The sequence below is a fragment of the Periplaneta americana genome, chromosome 16, assembly GCF_040183065.1.
Source record: "Periplaneta americana isolate PAMFEO1 chromosome 16, P.americana_PAMFEO1_priV1, whole genome shotgun sequence".
Taxonomy (NCBI): domain Eukaryota; kingdom Metazoa; phylum Arthropoda; class Insecta; order Blattodea; family Blattidae; genus Periplaneta; species Periplaneta americana.
The window spans coordinates 51,065,719-51,077,941 of NC_091132.1; the positions used below are offsets into that span (position 1 = coordinate 51,065,719).

At 33.3% G+C, this 12,223-nt stretch overlaps 1 protein-coding gene across 3 annotated transcripts in view; it reads right to left on the reverse strand.

The window, feature by feature from the left end:
- DopEcR (G-protein coupled receptor DopEcR) overlaps positions 1–12,223 on the reverse strand; it is a 972,001-nt gene that overhangs the window by 79,584 nt on the left and 880,194 nt on the right. The window lies entirely within an intron of this gene.

Here is a 12,223-nt window from a genome sequence, read left to right on the forward strand (position 1 = left end):
GTACTATTATGCGTTTCTTATCATTTATAAAATTGAATGTTATTTCATTTTTACGTAAAACTTATATAATAAAAATACAAAGCACATAGAGGAAAGCAAATTGCATTACATTTAATACTTTCAAAGCAATATGTCTGGTAAATATGTCAAATGGAAGACAGAACTTGGCTGTAGTAATAACGGACTAGATGGAGAAGCAGCGTAGCTAATGAGCAGGGTTTGGTCCAGCAGCGTCATCTGCTGCTGAGGACACTTGCGCAAGGAGATGGAAAAGTTGGGCGCATATGGAAATGTGCCACGTCGTTTCAAACAGACGCCGTCGTCGTCATCCACTGCAGAAGGCATTTGTTCCTAAAGTTTATGACACTAGAGAAGCAACTGAATCGTCAAAGAGTCTGGCACGGACGACTTTGTTTTAAGGAGAGAGAAAGTGAATGTGAATACTTACGGCTTCTGTCTCTTATCAGTTGGGATCGCCGTCACTGAATTTGCATGCAAACCAAGACATTGGATTCACATTTATTTTGAACTAGTTTACGGAAAGTCAACTATTGTAACAAAATAACCATCCATGGTGATATGTAGGGAGCGGATTTTTATGTCCTAAAAATTTAAATATATTTATTTTTATGTGCTAGAAAGTACGAAAATATTTGCTAAAAATAAAAAAAAAAATATTTTTAATATGACTATTACACTCTTACTACTTTTGACCAATAAAACGGTACGAAAGGACGTATTTCAACCAATCATGGCTACTTATCGCACAATTTTATCGCGTCCCTAGCATTTGTTTAATTTTATCGTGTCCCTAGTATTTGTTTAATTTTATCGCGTCCCTAGCATTTGTTTCTTTGTTTTCCAACATTTGAAACTGCGCTGGTCTGGACATCAATATATATATATATATATATATATATATATATATATAATTACAAACCACTCCAGTTGATGCACAGCAGTTTCAAATATGACTCGCACTGGCATTCAAGAATAAGAATTAATAAAAATCACTGATCATACCTATGCATCTTCTGAAATCCGATTTACAAATAAATGAAGAGCACCATTCGGAAATCCTGAATAAGTTGAATACACCATGTACGCCTAAATCAACGAGTTCCACTTCTATTACGCACACGTCCAATATAACATCAATTGAACCACCAACCACATTCAAATTTGAAAATTGTACATTCAATAATTATTCCTTTTAAAATTATTCATTCGGAAATTGTGAATAAGTTGAATACACCATGTAGGTCTAAATCAACGAGTTCCACTTCTATTACGCACACGTCGAATATAACATCAATTGAACCACCAACCACATTCAAATTTGAAAATTGTACATTCAATAATCATTTTTTTTTTAATTATTCATGTTTATTTTTTTATGTCATCGTCGTTAATTAAAACTTTTCTAACACTTGTGTATATTAGTTAGGTTATGTTATAGCTTCTGCTATATCAGTGAACGGCAGGTTCCGTGCTCTGTGACGTCATACGACGTAGCCGCCCTGCTCTTTGCTCGGCAATCTCTGCATACTGAGCACAGCGTGGAGAGAAGGTTCATCTGAACAGTGGTGGTGCGGGTCTATGCACTGACAGAGGCGATCCATTCTTCTGAGATAGTATGGGAACAGCACAATTACAATACATTTGTACGAAAACAAAACTGTACAACCGTGATAAATCAATGTAACAAAATATCTTGGTTTGTAATCAAATTTAATGTACTTACGATAATATGAAGCTCATAATACAGCCACTTGCAAAAGCGTTTGCATATATAAATGAAATTCCGAAACTGCTATAATCATACAAACATATAAATAAATACTTTAAGCAGTACTGCAACACTTTATCTACTCGGAAACTTGAAAACAGTGTTTTTAACACACATTTTTCTACATAATATACAGATTAAACTACATAGGCCCTATCTTGGTGAGTAGTATGCAAAGTATATTTCAACTTTTGAAACACATCATCACTTCGTGTCACTACCGTGCCCAAGCTAAACGCTTTGTCGAGATTTTTTTCCTCTTTTCTCGCGTACTAATTTTGCAATATTTGGAGTCATAGCCTGGCTAACACACAAGCGAAGAATATGTTTCAAGTTCAGATCAGACAGGTGGTTTCTATGTTGTGGTTTGCAGATCTTCATACAAGAAAAGAACTGTTCACATACATACGTAGATCCGAATATGCTCAACATCCTAGCAGCAAATCTATGCAATCGAGGGAATCTTGCCTGGGGAAATCTTCTATAAAATGTAGATAGATCCTTTTGTTTTCAACAGTCCCGTTCTACTGCTGCACTGACGCCACTGCGCTGGTGTGTGCTAACATTAATACGACTCAACTGCTCGCTCTCCCAAGCTCTTGCGATCTGACTGGCTCTTACGTCACAACTGCAGCATCTGCCGGCCACTGTGCTATATGATATTATGGATGGTCACGTATCAGAGATTGTTTAATATTAAGATTTATTGAATATCATCTGTCAAGTGACGTTGATTACTGGGATTCGGATAATTGAAGTGGAATGTTGCATTTTAATAAAAATGAAACTGAATCAACAAAGTCTTCTTGACTAGTAACATTGCCATCGTGTATAGATCGAGAACTTCTCGACGAGAAGGCATTGCTAGTACTCGCTACTGCCATCTAGCATGCATCTAGCGTAATATTTGTAATGTTGAATTGGTACAATAATACATTTGAAGATAGTTGTATTTTCGTAAGTCAATTAATATTTTATTGTATTGGAGTACTTCGTTACTTCTAATCTTTATATACTTTCTTCTAATCGTGTAATAGTCAATTAAATCCCACTCGAGTTTTGATTTTCTCTAGATAAATCAAAACGTCTAGTGAGATTACTGTTGACAAAAATACCTTACTTAGCTTGAAAAAAAATGTTACTAGGTACTCACCAACCACACTTGAGTGCCAGTAGTTGGCCGGGAATTGCAGTGAACAACAAAAGTCATCTCCAAATTCTCCATCACAAATGCATGCCGATTATCTCTGAACAACGACTTATACTGTGAAAACGATCTTTCCACATCACAGGACGTAAGACGTGCATATTTAAAGAGAAGAATGTCACAAACACAACACCGTCAATTTCAACTACAGGCATATCCTCCAATACTTGAGCAACTTCACACATTTTTTTATATCCACTGTTTTTCCCAAACACATTCTGGAATTTGTCCCTTAGTACTTGTACTTCTGAACCTGGTAGCGAGTCTAGTTTAATTTTCACGGCACGTACCTCCCTTTTTCAGACAATAGGTTTTTGGATGTTTCGAGTTTTTTTATGGTGTCACACAAAAAGCTTAGATTTGCTAATAGAAAAGCCAAATCGTTTTTTAAATAACCATCTTTCAGTATATCTTGAAGGATATCGATTGACGAAGCCCGATAACAGGGAATCACAAGATATATTGCCTTACTTGATAGGCATGAGCGAGAGGCGAGAGATTTATTTAAATTAAATAATGTTCATACGCGAGCTGTTATCTGTTGTGTTCAGCAACAATAAACATTCCTAATTAAGTGTTACAAGATCTCTCCTCCTTGTCCACGTTAATTTATTCTCTAATAATAACACTGATATGCTGCCTAGCAGTTCTCAGAACTTGAGGCGATACTATTACGAAAATGGATCATGGATACACCACACAGCGCTTAGAAACACGAAGCAACCAAGAATTCTTAAAAAAGATAACGTGCTTCTGAGTGATATAACTGATTTAGTTCTTATAAAAAATTATTTAAGTAAAAAAACTTCACGATTTATGTATTTATAACAGATTTCCTGAAAATATGTATTTACATATTTTTTTTTGTGAAAATATGTGTTTTTATGTGAAATAAAATTCGGGTTTTAAACTTGAAACTTCATGTTCGGAATTTTTAACTTTGTTAATTGTGTTTTATCACACGCAAATATAATATTTAATTACATAGGAATCCGCTCCTTAGTGATATGTCTCCAAGACTAACTTATACAGTAAAGAATTCATTTTGGTCATAGCGTAAGAAGAGACGACTATTTATTACAGAAAGAGTGAGAAGAAATTAATCAAATTCCTGTAACTGCGTGACAGTTGAAGGGTTCAGAGCCATAGTGGGCCAAGCGCCATTTATTAAAAACGGAGAAAGAAAGGATTAAAGTTAAGTGAATACCATAGTTTCATGAAGATTGACATATCATTTAGTTTTAATGTGTATACTTTATATTACTTGCTATATGTTTCCATTGAATTATGGTAACAAGTTAATTTTAACTCTTGTTTTCTACGGTATCAGTAAATGACGCTTGGCCCACTATGGTTCTGAACCCTTCAATTTTATGCTGTTCAAAATTATTATTGTAAGCATGGTCGGGATTGTAAGGATGTTTTGGATTTGAAATAAATATTTTTCTTTTCATTCCTGTCTTCATACTCCCAGCATTTAAATTCAATAAGGCTTAGTCTTGAGACAAAAATGCAATTGATAGTCGAAACGATTCACACATCATCAACATGACGCCGATGAGTTATCTGAAACTTAATGCATAATAAAACATTACAGGAAATAGGATTCTTGTGGAAATTAATCCCATAGTTAAGCACTTTACAATTAAATTAGACTATGTTAACCATTAAATTCGCAAAGTATCCTAGAGGATACAACAGGTTAACCCTTAAATTCGTAAAGTATCCTATAAGATACAACAGGTTAATAGTCTGTATCTTATAATTTTAATAGAACAATAGAAAAAAATTGGTAGGAAAATTAAAATTTCACAATACTATAATACTAGCCGTACCCGTGCGCTCCGCTGCACCCGTTAGAGATAAATATAAAGTAATTACATAAATAAAATAGGACGTTTGATCCAGGGAACATTCGTGTTTGATAGAAGGATAAATCGTTTAATATGTTACTTAATTTAAATTGCATGCGAATAATTAAAATGCGATCATTTTGGTCCAGAGACACTCATTTGGTGCAATGACAATTCCTTTAACATGATTCTTAAATTTCATTACATGCAACCATAGTTTAATGAAGATTGACATCATTTAGATTTAATGTGTATTTTTTATTTTACTTGTTATAGGTTTCCATTGAATTATGGTAATAACTTAATTTTAACCCTTGTTTTCTACGTATTCAGTAAATGGCGCTTGGCCCACTATGGTTCTGAACCCTTTAAATAACTTAAATTATATTATATAATATTACATATTATATTATATTATATTATATTAAATTATATTACATTACATTACATTATATTATATTATATCAGAAGTTACTGTAATAACATTATAGCATTATGTCCATCCAGAGAAACTACACTTTCCAATGGTGAAATAATAATTAATTATACAAATCGGTTAATTTAGCTTCCGATATTACTTCATACAAACACAGAAACATGCTCTGTAGGCTATCTTTCATAGCTTTCGATTGTTGCTGTCCAAGGCCCCTTATAGACGAAGTCATTTGTTTTTTAATTCATTACATGGCCTTAGATGACAGTTATTTTAATTTTAAAACTCATTTATCTCATGAAATATCAGTCCAATCAAAATTATTCAAGGAATAAAACTTATCGCAAATTATTTTTAAAGAAACCTTTGTTATGTAACATTTTTCACAAAAATCAGTAATAAGCGAGATATTTCGATTTATTTAATTCAGACCCCCTTATAATCCCTCTTTTAAATAATGTATTTTGAATGCCATATAGCCTAAAATCTCAGCTACAACGAACTTAATTTATATTCCAATTTTGATATAAATCGGTTCAGCCATTATCGCGTGAAAAGGTAACAAACATACAGACAGACATACAAACAAAAATTTCAAAAACGCGATTTTCGGTTTCAGGGTGGTTAATTATATATGTTAGGACCAATTATTTTTGGAAAATCGAAAATTACCAGAAAAATTTCGGCTACAGATTTATTATTAGTATAGATTGTGCAACATATAAAATATGGACATTGCGATAGTTGTTTTCTTTACAGTCCGACACGGTTTAATAAACTAATGTGAGAAATGAAGTTTTACCAATTTAAGGGTTAACGTTTATGTATTTATTTGTCTAATGGCGAGTACATGATATTTACTATCATTGACTGGGGGGAAAAACAAGAAAGTGGTGAACAAAACTATGGATTAAGTAATTAAAAACATTCGGGCTCTGGCTTCCCAGACGTTTATTAAATACTCATAGAAATTTATAAATCTTCTCATCATTCGTGAGCTACCACAAGGGACAAAGAGTACTTAAACACAGAAATTTTTACAAGTTCATTGAACCATTGATTTTGTTTTAACAATGAAACTCTTATAAGTACATAGCTGCAAATATTTTTTTTTTTTTTAGATTAGTGGAAATATACCTATTTTTAGAGAGGTAAGTGTTACAAAAAAGTAAAGAATGCTACTGAACTTAGTTTGTTTCGAATATAGGTGATCCTTTCAATGCAGTTAAAGTTACAATCGGAATAGTAGATGTAGGTATTCCAAGCCTCTTAAACATATCATTCATGAAGAGAGTAGCGGTACCTCTTGCTCCAACCAGAAGTCCGATTACTTCAAGCTCTTTTAGCTGGTATTTTTCGAGGTAATAGGGAATGGTAGGATTGTAGATATTTTTTTTTTCATTATCCACTTTTGCTGGCTGTTCCTTATCCGTTTCGAAACGCACAGTGGGATCAATTATGTATCCAGATCTTGTAGATTCCTTGAAAGCTATTATATCTATGCGCCGTGTACTGCCATTGACGGAGAGACCATGTACAAATAATAATTTAAATAATAAATAATTAATTTGTGCAAATAAGAATTTTTGGTTGAATGAAAATTAAGTTTAATATTTCGTTGAGCTTATATACATTCCTTTCTTTCTTTCTTTCTTTCTTTCTTTCTTTCTTTCTTTCATGTTACTTCTACAACATCAAGACAATACGAACCTCAATGTCTTCTTAAGGGTAGAGGATGGTATAATTTGAATTTGTTTTCTAATTGATACACATTTTTCATTTTTGTACGTACTCTTACAAATATCATAGCTACAGCAATTTGTGTATACTCAGCCTGTAACAGAAATGAGTGCTAGGGGTATTTCCTTAGGGGTAAAGGTAGTGGACACGTAGGACTGACATCCCTACTGCCATTAAATGCCGATTGTTTGTAAAGGCGGAAGCCTTAACATCTCACAATCCTCTGCGCCGATTTGGCTTGTCATGTGGTTGACTTTATTATTTTAACTTTACAACAACTTGGATTCGAGATTAGTTTTTAGAAAAATATTTGGAGACCAAATTTAGAAAAAAAAAGTGTCAGATTTCATCAAATTGACTAAAATGGATGTATCTCAGCCATTTTTAAAGACAAATTCAAAATATGTTTGACATTTCACTCCTAACAGCAAATTTGTTCAAATATCTGGAGCATAACTTTGATAGGTCTACTGACTTTCAAACTTTTAAAATAAGAATGCATTTTAGAGGTACTGAATACAGACACTCATTTTTCAAATTCAACAACTTAGCAAAGCTCTGCTACAGAGAAAAGTTTCCTAATAGCCTAAAGAATGCGTGTTTCAAACATCATGCATGTAGCATTAATAGTTCCGAAGATATATAACTTTTTGTATGTGAATAAAGCAAAAAATTAGTTACAGGAGCTAAAAAAGCCTTAAACGCGTAATAATTTTTTTAAATATATTTTTCAAACATAGAAGATTATTTTAGCCGTTTTCCACCACATTTAACCACTCTTTTCCCTTAAAAAACCATGCAGAACAGAGCTTTAAAAATAGCGTTTCAACAGTTAAGAAGGGTATAAATGAGCGTTAAATCATATTTAATGTATTTTTCACACGTCAAAGGTTATTTTAAAACATCTTTTTCATTTTGTCCGTTTTCCACCACATCTAACCATTCTGTCACCTTGAAAACCTTGCGAAACAGAGCTTAAAAAATAACGTCGCAGCAGTTGACAAGGGCATAAATGCGCATTAAATTATATTTTATATATTTTTAACCCGTCGAAGGTTATTTTAAAGCATTTTTTTTTTCATTTTTCCCGTTTCCCACAACATCTAATCATTCTTTCACATTGAAAAACTTGCGCAACAGAGCTTGAAAAATAACGTTGCAGCAGTAGACAAGAGCATAAATGTGGGTTAAATTATATTTAATATATTTTTAACACGTCGAAGGTTATTTTACAGCACTTTTCTTTCATTTTTCCCGTTTTCCACCATATCTAACCATTCTTTGAACTTGAAAACCTTGCGCAACAGAGCTTAAAAAATAACGTCGGAGCAGATGACAAGGGCATAAATGAGCGTTAATTTAATATATTTTTTTAACACGTCGAAGGTTATTTTACAGCATTTTTCTTTAATTTTTCCCGTTTTCCACCACACCTAACCATTCTTTCACCTCCTGAAAACGCTGTGCAAGAGAGCTTAAAAAATAACGTCGCAGCAGTTGACAAGGGCATAAATGCGCGTTAATTTAATAATTTTTCACACGTCGAAGGTTATTTTAAAGATTTTTTTTTTTTCATTTTTTTTCCGTTTTCCACTACATCTAACCATTCTTTCACCTTGAAAACCTTGCGCAACAGAGCTTAAAAAATAACGTCGCAGCAGTTGACAAGGGCATAAATGCGCGTTAAATTATATTTAATATATCTTTCACCAGCCGAAGGTTATTTTAAAGAATTTTTTTTCATTCTTTCCCATTTTCCACCACATCTAACCATTCTTTCACCTTGAAAACCTTGCCCAACAGAGCTTAAAAAATAACGTCGCAGCAGGTGACATAATTTTTCACACGTCAAAGGTTATTTTAAAAACATTTTTTTTTTTTCATTTTTCCCGTTTTCCACCACATCTAACCATCCTTTCACCTTGAAAACCTTGTCCAACAGAGCTTAAAAAATAACGTCGCAGCAGTTGACATAATTTTTCACACGTCAAAGGTTATTTTAAAACTTTTTTTTTTATTTTTCCGTTTTCCACCACATCTAACCATTCTTTCACCTTGGAAACCTTCCGCAACAGAGCTTAAGAAATAACGTCGAAGCAGTTGACAAGGGCATAAATGCGCGTTAATTTAATATATTTTCCACACGCCGAAAGTTATTTTAAAGCATTTTTTTCATTTTCCCATTTTCCACACATCTAACCATACTTTCACCTTGAAAACCTTGCGGAACAGAACTTAAAAATAACGTCGCAGCAGTTGACAAGGACATATATACGCGTTAATTTTATATATTTTTCACACGTCAAAGGTTATTTTAAAACTTTTTTTTTTTTTTCATTTTTCCCGTTTTCCACACATCTAACCATTCTTTCACCTTGAAAACCTTGCGGAACAGAACTTAAAATGTCGCAGCAGTTGACAAGGACATAAATGCGCGTTAATTTTATATATTTTTCACACGTCAAAGGTTATTTTAAAACATTTTTTTTCCATTTTTCCCATTTTCCACACATCTAACCATTCTTTCACCTTGAAAACCTTGCGGAACAGAACTTAAAAATAACGTCGCAGCAGTTGACAAGAACATAAATGAGCGTTAATTTTATATATTTTTCACACGTCAAAGGTTAATTTAAAACATTTTTTTTCCATTTTTCCCGTTTTCCACACATCTAACCATTCTTTCACCTTGAAAACCTTGCGGAACAGAACTTAAAAATAACGTCGCAGCAGTTGACAAGGGCATAAATGCGCGTTAATTTTATATATTTTTCACACGTCAAAGGTTATTTTAAAACATTTTTTTTTTCCATTTTTCCCATTTTCCACACATCTAACCATTCTTTCACCTTGAAAACCTTGCGGAACAGAGCTTAAAAATAACGTCGCAGCAGTTGACAAGGGCATAAATGCGCGTTAATTTTATATATTTTTCACACGTCAAAGGTTATTTTAAAACATTTTTTTTTCATTTTTCCCGTTTTCCACCACATCTAACTATTCTTTCACCTTGAAAACCTTGCGCAACAGAGCTTAAAAATAACGTCGCAGCAGTTGACAAGGGCATAAATGCGCGTTAATTTTATATATTTTTCACACGTCAAAGGTTATTTTAAAACATTTTTTTTCCATTTTTCCCATTTTCCACACATCTAACCATTCTTTCACCTTGAAAACCTTGCGGAACAGAACTTAAAAATAACGTCGCAGCAGTTGACAAGAACATAAATGAGCGTTAATTTTATATATTTTTCACACGTCAAAGGTTAATTTAAAACATTTTTTTTCCATTTTTCCCGTTTTCCACACATCTAACCATTCTTTCACCTTGAAAACCTTGCGGAACAGAACTTAAAAATAACGTCGCAGCAGTTGACAAGGGCATAAATGCGCGTTAATTTTATATATTTTTCACACGTCAAAGGTTATTTTAAAACATTTTTTTTTTCCATTTTTCCCATTTTCCACACATCTAACCATTCTTTCACCTTGAAAACCTTGCGGAACAGAGCTTAAAAATAACGTCGCAGCAGTTGACAAGGGCATAAATGCGCGTTAATTTTATATATTTTTCACACGTCAAAGGTTATTTTAAAACATTTTTTTTCCATTTTTCCCATTTTCCACACATCTAACCATTCTTTCACCTTGAAAACCTTGCGGAACAGAACTTAAAAATAACGTCGCAGCAGTTGACAAGGACATATATACGCGTTAATTTTATATATTTTTCACACGTCAAAGGTTATTTTAAAACTTTTTTTTTTTTTTCATTTTTCCCGTTTTCCACACATCTAACCATTCTTTCACCTTGAAAACCTTGCGGAACAGAACTTAAAATGTCGCAGCAGTTGACAAGGACATAAATGCGCGTTAATTTTATATATTTTTCACACGTCAAAAGTTATTTTAAAACATTTTTTTTTCCATTTTTCCCATTTTCCACACATCTAACCATTCTTTCACCTTGAAAACCTTGCGGAACAGAACTTAAAAATAATGTCGCAGCAATTGACAAGGGCATAAATGCGTGTTAATTTAATATATTTTTCACACGCCGAAGGTTATTTCAAAGCAATTTTTTTTTCATTTTTCCCGTTTTCCACCACATCTAACCATTCTTTTACCTTGAAAACCTTGCGCAACAGAGCTTAAAAAATAACGTCGCAGCAGTTGAGAAAGGCGTAAATGCGCGTTAAATCATATTTAATACGTTTTTCACATGTAGAAGATTATTTCGAAGTTCTTTTTCCATTTTTTTCAGTTTTCCATCACATCTATCATTCTTTCACCGTGAAAACCTTGTGCAACAGAGCTTAAATATAGCGTCGCAGCAGTTGAGAAGGGCATAAATGCGCGTTAAATTACATTTAATATATTTTACACATGTCAAAAGTTGTTTTAAAGCTTTTTGTTCATTTTTACCGTTTTTCACCCCATCTAACCATTCTTTCACCTTGAAAACCTTGCGGAACAGAACTTAAAAATAACGTCGGAGCAGTTGACAAGGGATAAATGCGCATTAAGTTATATGTAATATATTTTTTACAAGCCAAAGCGAATTTTAAGTCGAAAGAATTCTTTTTTTACATTCACCGGTTTTCTGCCCTATTAAAACATCCTTTCCCCTTAGGACGAATACTCTTTGGATCACACAAGTAACGTTCAGAGTTTGCGTCCAAGTATGTTCTTGATTAATGGCTAAAAATGTACCTGTAATTCAAAGTTCTAAAATTCGAAAATTTAGCTACAAAAATCAGTACGATAAACTCCAGCATGAACACTGTTAATACGTACGCTTTCTCTCTGAACCGAAGCTCGCTCTTTGTGTGTTGCGGCTGACACAGGCAGCAACTGTAATGACTTCGTCTGTGCTCCTGAACACCATTATGTGCTTCCAAGCCGCTGTTCGGAAATGTACCACGCTCCTATTAATAAGGCACCATACTTCCAACTCTGACAATGGATTTAATGTGCTGAAATTGGATAGTCTAAATGGGAAAACTCAAATTCAACGGCAGCGCTGTTAACTTGCAAATAGAAGTTTCCTCACATTATTGTTAGTATAACTTTTATATACATGTATACGTCCCAGAATTGGCAATGCCACTATAAACATCACAATTGTGAGATTAAGTTCTGCGTAAAGGTTAATGTTTATCCTTGTCGATTTGATGTCCTTTGATATCTTAAAAGTCTAG